At 38.2% G+C, this 17,092-nt stretch overlaps 1 protein-coding gene across 1 annotated transcript in view; it reads right to left on the reverse strand.

Moving 5' to 3' along the window:
• Positions 1-3,042, reverse strand: part of LOC128685634 (sodium-dependent multivitamin transporter-like) — a 136,794-nt gene extending 133,752 nt beyond the window's left edge. The window contains exon 1 of the mRNA XM_070085937.1: positions 2,975-3,042. The gene's annotated coding sequence lies outside the window, so the exon portion shown is untranslated. The remainder of the gene's footprint in view (positions 1-2,974) is intronic.
• Positions 3,043-17,092: the final 14,050 nt, after the last annotated feature.

The following is a 17,092-nucleotide window of genomic DNA, read 5'->3' on the forward strand; positions in this document are numbered from 1 at the left end:
GTGGGGTGAGTAAGATGGTGGAGAATGCAGTGGCGTATTTGGTCACGGATTTTATATATACGTCATGGGCCATGAGGGAGGTGGGCGTGGATGAGAGGATAAAGGTGTTAGCTGCGACATTTTACAGAACTAAGTGTCGTAATAGGGAAATTTATGTAGGGAACTGGGAGAATGCGTTTACTGAGGGCTATCGGAGTTTTAGGTTGAGGGATTTATGGGATTTAAGTGCAATGTAAGGGGTCGCGGCGGGCTGGCTTCCCGATGTGGACAGTGTGAAAGGGTTTAGTGTGGAAGAGAATGAATATAGTACTGAGACATAAGTGCCTTTGACTGTATGATGAGCGGGTTGTGTGTTGTGAACGATACACGTTCTTCAATTTAATTATTAATTATGCAACTGACAAAGGACGACATACGTCGTAATGTGATGGAATATTATATATCTGCAACGAAATTATTGGTATGTGTGTAATGAAATGACAATGTGGGTGCACTGTGTGAATGCGAAATATATATATACACATGAAGTATTGCGTGTGGTAGGAAGGCATCAGTATTTATCGACGTGTGAAGGTCATGCACTGTTATGTTTTGTGCTAACAGACTTACATCTTAGTAGTGGTTTTAATGATATGGGCGAAATATTTTTAGAAAGCTTGACTTATCCTGTTTTCTTAATACATATTGTTTTTTCATGGGAGCTCTATAGAGCCCGTAGGTTTAGGTTACCATTGAATTGATATATATTATAGGGTAATTGATGGATGACATAGGATTAGGTATGTGTGTTTTCACTGGTTGTGTTGTAAAGTGTATGCAACATATGTATATATTTATACCTTCCTGGAGAAGGTGATATGTTTGGGTGTTTAGTAGATATACGTTGTACATGAATCATGTAGAATTGAATTTTATATTATCTCAATATATTGAGTGATACTGAACGTATCATGTTGTTCAATATGGAATAATGAAAGTATTTCATACAATATACAGTTACATATAAAGATTGTTACGTGTCAGGTGGCTTGACACGCAAGAAGGGGGGGGTAGTGTTTTCAGAATGTAAGGTGTACATTCCGTGGCAGGATGTACAATCAGGAATTAGATGTACTTGCCAAGGAGTCTTTAGGTTAGATTTAGTGTTCCAGACATAATGTCATTACTTCAAGGATTGGAGTGGTCATTGTTTACTGTACAGATTTGTCTTTCAGATGTAATATGTTAATTGGAAAGTACATGTACTATGCAGAATTTTTCATCACTGTTTTCACTATGTAATTTGTCGTTTATTTTTATGTACTATGTATGTCTTTTCAATAAAATATAAAAAAAAAAAATTTTATATTATGTCTAACACAACAATTTAAATGGTCTCTGGCATACATCGCCACTCCACCACATTTCCTGTTGGCATTGTCAGTGTGGAATAATATATAGCTTTGTATGCGATATTCAGAAGGCATTTCTCTATCTTTCAGGTTAAACCAGGTCTCTGTAATAGCAATAATATTTATGCTTCCTGCACATGCAATCAATCTTAGCTCGTCTGTCCTTTTCTAATGCTCCTATTAGTATAGTAAACCTTAAGAGAGCTAGTCACTTGCTGCTCTCTACTGTCTCTGTTTGTTTACCAGTTCTATTGCGTTTATTAGTAACTTTATGATGAATAATGTCTTTTAAACATATCCCTGAGGTATCCTAGTAATATCCGCTGTTTTCATCCCTCATGCTGCAACCTCTTCCCCCACACACACGTATCTCTATCATGTATCAGTTTAAAGTCCTAGACAAGTCAGCAATGGCTCCCTCGATCGAGATGGCTAACTCTACCACTCCCGTCCCTGACAGATGTACCCCATCGCTTGCATGCATATCACATTTGCCATAGAAATTGTCCCAGTTGTCAGTGAATGGAATTGCAAGTTCCTTGCAGTACCTATCTAGCCAGGAATTTGCACCAATTGCCGTAGACATCCAATTATTGCCCTCTCCTCTTCTAGGCAAGATGCTAAATATGATCGGGATCCCTCCCTTAGACCTATTTAAATCTACATTTGTATATAAGAGCTCCTGTCTTCTGCCCTTCTTGATATCATTTCCATCAGCACTGAGGCTGATAATGGGCTTGTTCCCATTACCTTACATATTATCCCACATGTTGACTAGCTCCTTGGAAACACACCCTGTTTCGCCTTCCTATCTCTCTTTCAGAAACCATTGTCTATATATCTTACCTGTGAGTCACCAACCACAAGGATATTCTTACCTTTATTAGCAGGGGAGTTAGTGATACCTTTAACCTCATTGCCACTGAAGTACATTCGCCCAGGAAAACAGAGAAGCAATTTCCTAATTTCAAATCTTCTCTTTTAACCTTTCTTATTTTGATGCCTCTTGCTTTACTAGGGACCACTTCCCGCTTATAACGGTTGCCAGTCTGATCCTCACTGCTGGTAATCTGTTTCCCTTCACTAACCCCAACCTCTTCACATTCTTTGCTATACTTATCCAAAAAAAATTTTCAGCCTTTTATTTTCTGCTCGGGAAGTTGAACCTCCTACTTCAACACTTTGACCTCAGATTCTGAAATACAACAGAAGCAAACCATGGGGCTTTATAACACCCCACACTAATCCCCCCCAAAACACTTTAGGACATTTATGACCACTCGTGACTACTGATTCTCAGTGTCGTAGTCACTAAAACTGTTTTATATTAGGCAGTACCTGCTATTCTCAGTGTCATAGTCACTAGAACTGTTTTATATTAGGCAGCACCTGCCACTGTGTCGTAGTTGCTAGAACCTACTACCCAAAGAATAAGATCGTGTTCACATCCACTAGATATAGTTGAAAATTAACACAACCTTCCACTCACAGAAGGACCTTGTCACTCACTAAAGTGTATTTAATATAAGCACAGGCAGTTTAAGGAATCGTTTTGTTGCAATCACTCCGAGATATTAACCCACGTTTAAAGATAGATGGAGAGCGAGCTGCTGCTGCTGCTGCACTTGGATACACTGGAATACAGAGAACGTCGTGGCTTGTTAGCCTACTCAGCTACATCATATTATGTACACGCAGGTTCAGGCAATCTTGTTCATCGTCGCTCACCGTTTGTCATCATTACTGCTCAGATTTCTTTAGAAGAGGTTAAAATTATGATGATAATGGTGATGAGGATGTTAATAATGAGGATGTGATGATGATTAACTTGTTTATGATATCTGAGGGTGATGATATTGATAGAGATGGCATAACTCATTACAAGTAACGTTCTTCACAAAGCATCCCCTGGAAGGAACGACTACTTGAACAAGTCGCCATCTATTGTTGATGTCACATGCCGTCTACAGAAAGACGTTTCTGTCGCAGCTAGTGCCCTCACTAGAGTGTCTGTTGTTGTTCCTAGTGTTCCAGAGGGTGATAACGCTCTAGTTGACAGTGATTCGTGCAAAGTAAAAGGTCTATTTGTTGAACCATCCTTACATGTTGTAAGAGATAGTAAGATCCATTTCTTCCTAGATAACACTTCTGGTCACAGTGTTCGTCTCAGAGCAAATACCAATCTTGTTGACCTTGTTCACTATCCTTACCCTGTTCAGGTAGAGGATGAGTTGTCACCTGACCAGTGGGTCGGTGCTATTTCTACCGGGGAGATCTCATCCACTTCACTGGATCAATCTGTTCCACCAGTTGAGGAGAAAGACTTAGCTCCCACTGACTTCCCAGATGATAACGTCGTAAAGCCATTGCCTTACCAGGTGAGAAGATGGGTATAACGAACTTATTGTCCCATCGTATTTCACTTGAACCTGGTACTAGACCTATATATATACCTGCGTACAGAATGCCTCATTCACAAGTTGATGTCACAGAAGAATTGATCAATCAAATGCTTGATGATGGAGCTATTGCACCTAGCAATTCACATTGGAATGCACCCTTGTTCCTAGTGCCTAAGAAGGATGGTACTTAGTGCCCAGTGATTGACTTTAGGAAGTTAAATGCGAAAACTATTCCAGATCGCTTCCCACTTCCTGTACTGGGTGATCTTTTACTTAACATTGGAGGTAACAGTCTTTTCAACTCTGGACTTGTTACAAGGGTTTTGGCAAGTCCCTCTTCACGAGGACAGCCAAGAGCTAACTGCATTCTCCACTCCTACAGGTCATTGTCACTTCCTCCATATGGCCTTTGGATTACGATCTTCCCCTATCACGTTCTCAAGGCTCATGACTAATATCTTTAGAGGTCTCATAGGTAATGCACTTATGGTGTACTTAGATGACGTAATCGTCATGTCTAAAGACGTGGATACACATTTGAAAGGACTTGATGTAGTACTTTGTAAGCTTGAAGAAGCCAATTTAAAGATCAAACTGTCTAAATGTCAATTATTCAGATCAGAAATTAAGTTTCTTGGTCACGTAGTCACTCCTAGAGGGGTTAAGACTGACCAAAGTAAAGTAACTGCAGTACTAAATTTTCCAACTCCCAAAATTGCTGATGCCGTAAGATCCTTTGTGGGCTTAGCAGGTTTTTATAGATCTTTCATTGCCAATTTTTCTTCCATAGCTGATCCTCTAACTGAGTTGCTTAAGAAAGATGCTCCTTTTGTTTGGATCTTCTGTCAAGAAAGAGCATTCCAAACTTTAAAAGAAAAGCTAACATCTGCTCCAATTTTGAAATTTCCAGATTTTTCTAAGCCCTTCTATCTGACAACTGATGCTAGTTCTATTGGCATAGGTGTCCTACTAGCTCAGAAGACTGACGGTAAGTACAACGCAGTTGCATTTGCTAGCCGAGTCCTTACGAAGGCTGAAAGTAATTATACAGTAACTGAGCAAGAAGCTTTAGTAATAGTATGACCTTCAAAGCACTTCCGAGACATTATTTATCAGCATTCGTTCATGTCTTGACAGACCATGCTCCACTGATACCTTTATTCCAGAACAAACAACCTACTGGAAGGTTAGCCAGATGGACCTTGACTATCCAAGAGTTCAATCCCACCTTTGAGCACTTACCTGGCAAGTCAAATGTAGTCGCAGATACCTTATCACGACATGTTTGTACAGTAACTGCAGCCCCTCCATTTACTGCCGAAGATGTAAAGAATGCTCAACGAGCAGATCCCATGTGGTCTGGTGTGATTCGATTCCTGCTCCAGGAAGATCTTATTCTGACTGTGAAGCCACCAGCACCCATCAGTGACTTTGTCATGAACCAAGAATTACTGTATCGAACAGCCGAGTTGGATACTCCTAGCAGAAGAGTATACCAGTTAGTAATTCCACAATCACTAGTGAATGTAGCCTTACAGCTAGTTCACGATGTACCAGGTGTTGTGCACCCTGGTATGGATCATTCAGTAAAACAAGCCAGGTTGAAATACTTTTGGTCTCATGTGGCAACTGATATTTCTGAGTATGTTAAGAAATGTAGTGTCTGCATGCAACATAAAGGTAATGCTAATGGTCCTAATCCAATCCAAGTGTATCCAACTACTAGTGAACCGTGGGAAAGAGCTGCGCTAGATTTGTTAACTAATTTCCAATGTTCCCTCCAGGGCAACAAAGGAAGAAATATATACAAAGAAAGAAGTGTTTAACAGAAAGGCAGATTCGGTGCACGCAAATCTAGACTGTTAACTCTCAGAATTCGGAGAGAACGTGAACACAAAAAAAAAATTCTTGAATACTGATAAGTTGATACTGTAATTATTCATCTATACAGGTTATTTACGTTTAACCCTAACTCTGCTAGGGTGAGACTGACATATGCAGAATGGGTGTCATCTCTGGGAGGATCAAACTCTGTTGCACTGAGGCAAATCTAAATTGGTAGTTACAAATGATACTTGAGGATTTCTCAATACCTGTCATGTACTTAGGGAATAACGACATTCAGGTTGATCGTCTGAGTATCAGAGGTAGAGAGTACAGGATCAGGAGGATTGTTAGAGTCTGTCACATTAGTCTGGGTTGGAACATCATTATCATCACACATTAACTTCATTTGATCTAAATGCGATTCTTTATACTGACCAGTACTAATTTCTCTAACCTTATATTTATTGCCAGTGATATGTTCAACTACTCGATAAGGACCAACAAACTTTTTATCAAGCTTTGGCATAGCAGACGTTTTGTTAAAGTTAGTCAGCATAACTCTCGAACCTACTTTGATTTTGGACGGCTTTGCTCGAGTGTTTGCAACTCTTGTAAATTCTGCTGTTGATTTATGAAGTGTTTCACGGATTCTTCTAAAGACGCTTTGAGCTAGGCTGGTACGAGTTGCTATGAAATCATCAGGGTTATAATTTGGTTTTGGGTTAGTATATAACTCATAAGGCAAACGTTTATCTACAATGTACAATGCATAATGTGGAGTGTCACCTATAGAAACATTGTAAGCAGAATTTATAGCACACTGCACATCAGGTATAACTTCATCCCAAGTTTCACTGTTGGGATTGATAGTGGCTCTCAAGACATCAAGTACTTTCTTATTGGCTCGTTCTGCTAACCCATTGCTGGCAGGATGATGAGGAACAATGGTGGATTTAGAGATCTTGTACAAGGTACACAAATTTTCAAGAATCTCATTACAGAATTCACCTCCATTATCTGTTACTAGGGACATAGGGGTGGTATGCCGGCAGATAATGCGTTCTTTAATTAAATGCTTTAGCTACTGTCTCTGCAGTCTTATCTTCAATAGGAACTAACTCACAATATCTGGTGAAATGGTCTACCATAACACACAGATGTTTGTTGCCTTGGAGGGAACATTGGAAATTAGTTAACAAATCTAGCGCAACTCTCTCCCACGGTTCACTAGTAGTTGGATACACTTGGATTGGATTAGGACCATTAGCATTACCTTTATGTTGCATGCAAACACTACATTTCTTAACATACTCAGAAATATCAGTTGCCATACGAGGCCAAAAGTATTTCAACCTGGCTTGTTTTACTGAACGATCCATACCAGGGAGCGCAACACCTGGTACATCGTGAACTAGCTGTAAGGCTACATTCACTAGTGACTGTGGAATTACTAACTGGTATACTCTTCTGCTAGGAGTACCCAACTCGGCTGTTCGATACAGTAATTCTTGGTTCATGACAAAGTCACTGATGGGTGCTGGTGGCTTCACAGTCAGAATAAGATCTTCCTGGAGCAAGAATCGAATCACACCAGACCACATGGGATCTGCTCATTGAACATTCTTTACATCTTCGGCAGTAAATGGAGGGTCTGCAGTTACTATACTAACATGTTGCGATAAGGCATCTGCGACTACATTTGACTTGCCAGGTAAGTGTTCAAAGGTGGGATTGAACTCTTGGATAGTCAAGGTCCATCTGGCTAACCTTTCAGTAGGTTGTTCTGGAATAAAGGTATCAGTGGAGCATGGTCTGTCAAGACATGAACAGAATACTGATAAATAATGTCTTGGAAGTGTTTTAAAGACTACACTATTGCTAAAGCTTCTTGCTCAGTTACTGTATAATTACGTTCAGCCTTCATAAGGACTCGGCTAGCAAATGCAACCGCGTTGTACTTGCCATCAGTCTTCTGAGCTAGTAGGGCACCTATGCCAATAAAACTAGCATCAGTTGTCAGATAGAAGGGCTTAGAAAAATCTGGAAATTTCAAAATTGGAGCAGATGTTATCTTTTCTTTTAGAGTTTGGAATGCTCTTTCTTGATGGAAGGTCCAAACAAAAGGAGCATCTTTCTTAAGCAATTCAGTTAGAGGAGCAGCTATGGAAGAAAAATTGGCAATGAAAGATCTATAAAAACCTGCTAAGCCCACAAAGGATCTTACGGCATCAGCAGTTTTGGGAGTTAGAAAATTTAGTACTGCAGTTACTTTACTTTGGTCAGTCTTAACCCCTCTAGGAGTGACTACGTGACCATGAAACTTAATTTCTGATCTGAATAATTGACATTTAGTCAGTTTGATTCTTAAATTGGCTTCAAGCTTACCAAGTACTACATTAAGTCTTTTCAAGTGTGTATCCACGTCTTTAGACATGACGATTACGTCATCTAAGTACACCATAAGTGCATTACCTATGAGACCTCTAAAGATATTAGTTATGAGCCTTGAGAACGTGATAGGGGAAGATCGTAATCCAAAGGCCATATGGAGGAAGTGATAATGACCTGTAGGAGTGGAGAATGCAGTTAGGTCTTGGCTGTCCTCGTGGAGAGGGACTTGCCAAAACCCTTGTAACAAGTCCAGGGTTGAAAAGACTGTTATCTCCAATGTTACGTAAAAGATCACCCAGTACAGGAAGTGGGAAGCGATCTGGAATAGTTTTCGCATTTAACATCCTAAAGTCAATCACTGGGCACCAAGTACCATCCTTCTTAGGTACTAGGAACAAGGGTGCATTCCAATGTGAATTGCTAGGTGCAATAACTCCATCATCAAGCATTTGATTGATCAATTCTTCTGCGACAGCAACTTGTGAATGAGGCATTCTGTACGCAGGTATATAGATAGGTCTGGTACCAGGTTCAAGTGGAATACGATGGTACAAACTTTATCACTGTTAATGTTTGTATATCTTCCCTTCTTGTACAAACTTTATCACTGTTAATGTTTGTATATCTTCCCTTCTTGTACAAACTTTATCACTGTTAATGTTTGTATATCTTCCCTTCTTGTACAAACTTTATCACTGTTAATGTTTGTATATCTTCCCTTCTTGTACAAACTTTATCACTGTTAATGTTTGTATATCTTCCCTTCTTGTACAAACTTTATCACTGTTAATGTTTGTACATCTTCCCTTCTTGTACAAACTTTATCACTGTTAATGTTTGTATATCTTCCCTTCTTGTACAAACTTTATCACTGTTAATGTTTGTATATCTTCCCTTCTTGTACAAACTTTATCACTGTTAATGTTTGTACATCTTCCCTTCTTGTACAAACTTTATCACTGTTAATGTTTGTACATCTTCCCTTCTTGTACAAACTTTATCACTGTTAATGTTTGTATATCTTCCCTTCTTGTACAAACTTTATCACTGTTAATGTTTGTACATCTTCCCTTCTTGTACAAACTTTATCACTGTTAATGTTTGTACATCTTCCCTTCTTGTACAAACTTTATCACTGTTAATGTTTGTACATCTTCCCTTCTTGTACAAACTTTATCACTGTTAATGTTTGTACATCTTCCCTTCTTGTACAAACTTTATCACTGTTAATGTTTGTACATCTTCCCTTCTTGTACAAACTTTATCACTGTTAATGTTTGTACATCTTCCCTTCTTGTACAAACTTTATTACTGTTAATGTTTGTACATCTTCCCTTCTTGTACAAACTTTATCACTGTTAATGTTTGTATATCTTCCCTTCTTGTACAAACTTTATCACTGTTAATGTTTGTATATCTTCCCTTCTTGTACAAACTTTATCACTGTTAATGTTTGTACATCTTCCCTTCTTGTACAAACTTTATCACTGTTAATGTTTGTACATCTTCCCTTCTTGTACAAACTTTATCACTGTTAATGTTTGTATATCTTCCCTTCTTGTACAAACTTTATCACTGTTAATGTTTGTACATCTTCCCTTCTTGTACAAACTTTATCACTGTTAATGTTTGTACATCTTCCCTTCTTGTACAAACTTTATCACTGTTAATGTTTGTATATCTTCCTTTCTTGTACAAACTTTATCACTGTTAATGTTTGTACATCTTCCCTTCTTGTACAAACTTTATCACTGTTAATGTTTGTATATCTTCCCTTCTTGTACAAACTTTATCACTGTTAATGTTTGTACATCTTCCCTTCTTGTACAAACTTTATCACTGTTAATGTTTGTACATCTTCCCTTCTTGTACAAACTTTATCACTTTTAATGTTTGTATATCTTCCCTTCTTGTACAAACTTTATCACTGTTAATGTTTGTACATCTTCCCTTCTTGTACAAACTTTATCACTGTTAATGTTTGTATATCTTCCCTTCTTGTACAAACTTTATCACTGTTAATGTTTGTACATCTTCCCTTCTTGTACAAACTTTATCACTGTTAATGTTTGTATATCTTCCCTTCTTGTACAAACTTTATCACTGTTAATGTTTGTACATCTTCCCTTCTTGTACAAACTTTATCACTGTTAATGTTTGTATATCTTCCCTTCTTGTACAAACTTTATCACTGTTAATGTTTGTATATCTTCCCTTCTTGTACAAACTTTATCACTGTTAATGTTTGTACATCTTCCCTTCTTGTACAAACTTTATCACTGTTAATGTTTGTATATCTTCCCTTCTTGTACAAACTTTATCACTGTTAATGTTTGTACATCTTCCCTTCTTGTACAAACTTTATCACTGTTAATGTTTGTATATCTTCCCTTCTTGTACAAACTTTATCACTGTTAATGTTTGTACATCTTCCCTTCTTGTACAAACTTTATCACTGTTAATGTTTGTATATCTTCCCTTCTTGTACAAACTTTATCACTGTTAATGTTTGTATATCTTCCCTTCTTGTACAAACTTTATCACTCTTAATGTTTGTACATCTTCCCTTCTTGTACAAACTTTATCACTGTTAATGTTTGTATATCTTCCCTTCTTGTACAAACTTTATCACTGTTAATGTTTGTACATCTTCCCTTCTTGTACAAAGTTTATCACTGTTAATGTTTGTATATCTTCCCTTCTTGTACAAACTTTATCACTGTTAATGTTTGTACATCTTCCCTTCTTGTACAAACTTTATCACTGTTAATGTTTGTATATCTTCCCTTCTTGTACAAACTTTATCACTGTTAATGTTTGTACATCTTCCCTTCTTGTACAAACTTTATCACTGTTAATGTTTGTACATCTTCCCTTCTTGTACAAACTTTATCACTGTTAATGTTTGTATATCTTCCCTTCTTGTACAAACTTTATCACTGTTAATGTTTGTATATCTTCCCTTCTTGTACAAACTTTATCACTGTTAATGTTTGTATATCTTCCCTTCTTGTACAAACTTTATCACTGTTAATGTTTGTATATCTTCCCTTCTTGTACAAACTTTATCACTGTTAATGTTTGTACATCTTCCCTTCTTGTACAAACTTTATCACTGTTAATGTTTGTACATCTTCCCTTCTTGTACAAACTTTATCACTGTTAATGTTTGTATATCTTCCCTTCTTGTACAAACTTGATCACTGTTAATGTTTGTATATCTTCCCTTCTTGTACAAACTTTATCACTGTTAATGTTTGTATATCTTCCCTTCTTGTACAAACTTTATTACTGTTAATGTTTGTATATCTTCCCTTCTTGTACAAACTTTATTACTGTTAATGTTTGTATATCTTCCCTTCTTGTACAAACTTTATCACTGTTAATGTTTGTACATCTTCCCTTCTTGTACAAACTTTATCACTGTTAATGTTTGTACATCTTCCCTTCTTGTACAAACTTTATCACTGTTAATGTTTGTATATCTTCCCTTCTTGTACAAACTTTATCACTGTTAATGTTTGTACATCTTCCCTTCTTGTACAAACTTTACCACTGTTAATGTTTGTACATCTTCCCTTCTTGTACAAACTTTATCACTGTTAATGTTTGTACATCTTCCCTTCTTGTACAAACTTTATCACTGTTAATGTTTGTACATCTTCCCTTCTTGTACAAACTTTATCACTGTTAATGTTTGTACATCTTCCCTTCTTGTACAAACTTTATCACTGTTAATGTTTGTACATCTTCCCTTCTTGTACAAACTTTATTACTGTTAATGTTTGTACATCTTCCCTTCTTGTACAAACTTTATCACTGTTAATGTTTGTATATCTTCCCTTCTTGTACAAACTTTATCACTGTTAATGTTTGTATATCTTCCCTTCTTGTACAAACTTTATCACTGTTAATGTTTGTACATCTTCCCTTCTTGTACAAACTTTATCACTGTTAATGTTTGTACATCTTCCCTTCTTGTACAAACTTTATTACTGTTAATGTTTGTACATCTTCCCTTCTTGTACAAACTTTATCACTGTTAATGTTTGTACATCTTCCCTTCTTGTACAAACTTTATCACTGTTAATGTTTGTATATCTTCCCTTCTTGTACAAACTTTATCACTGTTAATGTTTGTACATCTTCCCTTCTTGTACAAACTTTATCACTGTTAATGTTTGTATATCTTCCCTTCTTGTACAAACTTTATCACTGTTAATGTTTGTACATCTTCCCTTCTTGTACAAACTTTATCACTGTTAATGTTTGTATATCTTCCCTTCTTGTACAAACTTTATCACTGTTAATGTTTGTACATCTTCCCTTCTTGTACAAACTTTATCACTGTTAATGTTTGTACATCTTCCCTTCTTGTACAAACACACTCAACAAACACTTCAACAATTCTTGTACTTTATTTCACCTGCTTTATACATTCCATTAATCCATACTAAGTTTCCCACTATTAACCTGCTGACTGCTTCATTCACTTCCTTCATACTCATTTATTTTAAATTGGCTTCCTTCTTTCTCTGTTTTTATTTATTTACTTTATATTCACTTTCCTCATATTCTTCTCGTTCATTCTCACTAATTTCATATTTATTTCCTTAAAACTTTCGTCCTTCAAATTCACTTACTGCAAGCTTCCTTCATCAATATTTCTTTCATTTCCACTTTTTTCATATTCACTTCATTCATACTTCCATTCTTGCGGCGTTAATATTCATTTCCTATATTTTCCCTTCTTACTACCTTCAAAACTCCTGTAAACTTCATTCACCACCATCACAGCTTCGCTGGCAGCGTCGCTGCTACTGATACACAAATATATGCAGATGTGTAGATGAATGGTTCATAGAACCGACATGTTGATAAATTAGACACATGTTTGTACAACATGTCGGTTCTATGAACCATTCATCTACAAATCTGTCAGACACTGCAACTTCTTGGGATCTTAATACTTGGGAATTCTTTGCTTGCCTAATTCTTGGGCACGACCTATTTCCACATTGAACAAATGTGACACCACCTATGACTGCTGCACCTCTCCTGCCATACGGTTTATAAGCTGCTTCTCCGCTGATATGCCGTATTCTATTCAAGATTGATGGACTGAACACATCGACTCAAGGTTGAGAGACTGATTACCTCATTCTCCTCCTGTTCTTCAAGTTTCTCCTACGTATGGACTGATGAAGCCACTGTGTGGCGAAACGTTTCCTCAATAAAGATACCCAAGAGTTGCACATGTGTCTAATTTATCAATATGCAGATGTATACATATTCGTATAAATACACATGCACAATCATGCATATGAATACATATGTTCAAGTATGCATTCGTACAAATGCAAAAAATGTTTCACACATACACACACAATACATACACACAATACATGAGTGATAAGTACATGAGTGGGAAGGGTTGGATTTGAGTGGGACTTTCATACCAGAGCTTATTTCTTGGGTAGCATTGAAAATTGGGTAAGACACATATGCAACAGTTAGGTATCTTTATTATGAAACGTTTCGCCTAAGTTTCTCTCGTTTATGTGCGGGTTATTTGTGATTTCACATCCACTCCCTGAGAAAGGTACACTCTAACTAGCCTCGCAGCATATCCTCTCCGAACGAACGTATGTTCTGCCTCCCCCCCCCCCAAATGCATCACGTAACCTAACATCCCTTAGCAATTCCCTAAGAGCCACAGACGTATATCCTGCCCCTTTTGGTTCCACGTCAGCCACCCTGATCACACAATTCCAGTCCCCACCAACTATTGCCACCTCTGGCAGTGCACGTAAGAAAAACACAAGATCCTCACACACAAATTCATTCTTTACCTGTATGTTATTGTCCGCTGGCGCATACACACTCACAAAAGACACACGCTTGCCCATCCACCACCCATCCACACGCAACACTCTCCCTCCCCCCCATCACTTCTCTGCAAAACAAACGGGCTCGTCTCCCTTATTAAAATACCCACACCACCTTTTAGACGGGGAGATGGCAGGGCAACTACTCGAAAACCTGCCACCTCCAACACCCTACCCTCTTTAAAATTATGCTCTTGAAGGAACACAACATCCACCCTAGATTTATTCAGAAAAGTACGAAACCATTCTCTCTTCATACTGCTACATAAACCATTAACGTTTACAGTCATACACTTAAGGCCTTTTAAAGTTTCCACCCCTGCCTCCTCTTCTCACTCTTTACAACTCCAGAGCTACACCACTACCTTCACCCTCCACCTCAGTCTGTTTCCCAGGCCTTTGCGCTGGCGTCAGGACATCATCAGAATCTGATGTAGCCGCTCTCTTCCTCGTGACAGTCACGTTACACATATCTTGATCCGGTGTTGCCTCACGATGAACCTCAACCTCCACCTGACAATGGTTTAATGATTCTAGGGACGACTCCAACACACCATCACTTCCCAAAATATCACGTCCCCGACATACTGGAAGCGACGACTCTCTAACGACACCTCGCTCAGATGTAATGTCCCCCTCAGGTGGTGACAGTCTTCAAATCCTCCACCAATTGCTCCTCAATTCCAATAACCTCCCTCTGTAGTTGCTGCTCCTCCTTATCCACAGGAGACACCGGGTCAGGCAACTGACCCGGTTGGGGGAGGGACTCCAACTCACCGCCAGTCCTGTGTGCCTGATCCACTATCTCACTCCACAGAACACCACGCCCTCCGTCCGATGGTTGTTCCACACCTGCCACCTTTGAAGCAGGGGCTGCGACGTCCACCACAGGTCCAGGGACACGTCTCCGCTTGTCACAAGTCACCGCTATGTGATCATACTCACCACATAGGCGGCACGTACGTCGTTGCCCTGGATACATAATCATGACCTGCGTCCTGAATTCTTGTAGATAAATATAGGATGGTATTGGGTGTCTCAAAGTCATTTTGAGGTTGAAAGTACCCTCTGGCAGACCAGCATAGGCACCTGCCACCCACATACCATGCTGGGCAAAATGAACTGTTCCATACTTCTCAAAAACTTTCCTGATATCCGCCTCGTCCGCCTCAAAGGGAACGTTGCGTAACTTGATCCACGTATGATGCCGTGAAACATCAATCATTCTCACACAAACAGCTGGTGTGACGGTAAGACTCACGTCCTGAAACCGGGTGACCAATGATTCATAGACCGTTGCCGTCAGCAGTTTTACGAAAATTCTATGGGCTCCATTTAATGCAACCCCATATAAGTCTCCATCTTGTATGCCGTACGTCTCCCTGATGATCTTAGTTATTAAGACTTGCACAGAACTAGGTGTAATCGTTCCTCGAAGTAGCTCTATGCCAACAGTATTTATCCGGCGTCTGAGACTAACCGCCATTTTGACAACAGCAGTACACCTATATTGTCAGCAGAGGCGCGACAGCACCACCTCACACCACTGCAGCCAGGTAACTGTCATACCAACAAGTACCATTACACCCAGACTCGAAACCATACGTGGCTTTCCCTACTCGTAGAGGACTAATGCAATATCGCACAATGCCTTTCGGCTTGGTTACCGCGTGTGCCACGTATATATATTTTTTTTTATATTTTTATTTAAAAAACACAGTATACATGTATGTTATACATAATTGACTAAAACACAGTATAGATGTGTGATATACAAAATTGATTTTAAAACAAGAACCGTGAAAACTTTATGTAAGACAACAAAATATATAACCAAACAGAGAACTATCGGAACATACCTTAAACACCAAATAAATATATAACCAAACCTGACAGTCTTATTCATATTGTGTATGAAATTTTATATACAAAAGAATGTCATATAAACTAATGCATTGCGCATTCAATGGTGCTATGGACATATAAAAATTTATGTACAAAAACAATATCATAGAAACTAATACATTGCACACTCACTAGTACTTTGGTTATATTAAATAACTAACAGAAAACTACATGACTTGAAATTGAAACCTGGTGTTCTTTATTTTTGGTTTTGCATGTATTGAAAAAGGAATCAAAATATATAAAAAGCCTTTAATAATTAACATAAGACTTTTACAGATTTTTTTTTTTTGTATATTTTTATTAAAACATAGAACAAATATAGTAAAGTATAAGAGTAAAATAAAAACCATACTAGATATTACAAAACCTCTAAAACACAATCCCGGTACATTTAGAACACCATAGATCATGAACATCAAAATGGTATACAATACCGACAGGTTGTTAGGTAAGACACATATGCAACAGTTAGACAACTTTATTTCGAAACGTTTCGCCTACACAGTAGGCTTCTTCAGTCGAATACAGAAAGTAGGCAGGAACAGTAGAGATGTGAAGACGATGTAATCAGTCCATCACCCTTGAAGTCGTAGAATTTGAGGTTGTCAGTCCCTCAGCCTGGAGCAGTTCAGTTCCATAGTCACACCCCCCCTCCTCTGGCGGGCTGGGGCGAAACTCTAGTTCCTGGTGTCTGATTTGTTTCAATTTCTACTCCTAGTAGTATTGACCTTACCTGGTGTGGGTTGAAGTTTGGAGAGTCACTTCACCTCCACTTTTCTCCTGATCAGGTAAGGTGATCTACCACGAGTATTACTGTTCGTTGCTTTCTTTTGTTTGCTGGTTACCAGTAATGATTTTGGCATTTACTACTCTTTTACATTCTTAAATGTTATATTATCATAACCATTGGTAACTAGTTTATTTTTTCTTATTACCAGCTCTGTTCCTGACGTGGTCATCCAGGGTAGACGCCAGATAAAGGAGCAAGACACTTGTTAATTGGACTTATTAACATTATTCGACTACTACCGGCCCTTATTTATTCTACTTGTAATGCTCCAACCAAGTGGTAGAGGGGATTCCAAAACATCGGACTGCTACCATCCGCCCAGGATAACCTACATCATCTTTAACATCAGAGATCTGTTCAGGTCCTTACCTACTCCTGCCCAACTACACCACCAGAACAAAGGGCCATTTTCATTATATTCAAATTTTAAGTTAAATCCTCAAAAGTCATTATTCTTATTTTTCCTACTGTCGTTTCTTTATTTATTTTTCCATT

The sequence above is a fragment of the Cherax quadricarinatus genome, chromosome 1 (assembly GCF_038502225.1).
Source record: "Cherax quadricarinatus isolate ZL_2023a chromosome 1, ASM3850222v1, whole genome shotgun sequence".
Taxonomy (NCBI): domain Eukaryota; kingdom Metazoa; phylum Arthropoda; class Malacostraca; order Decapoda; family Parastacidae; genus Cherax; species Cherax quadricarinatus.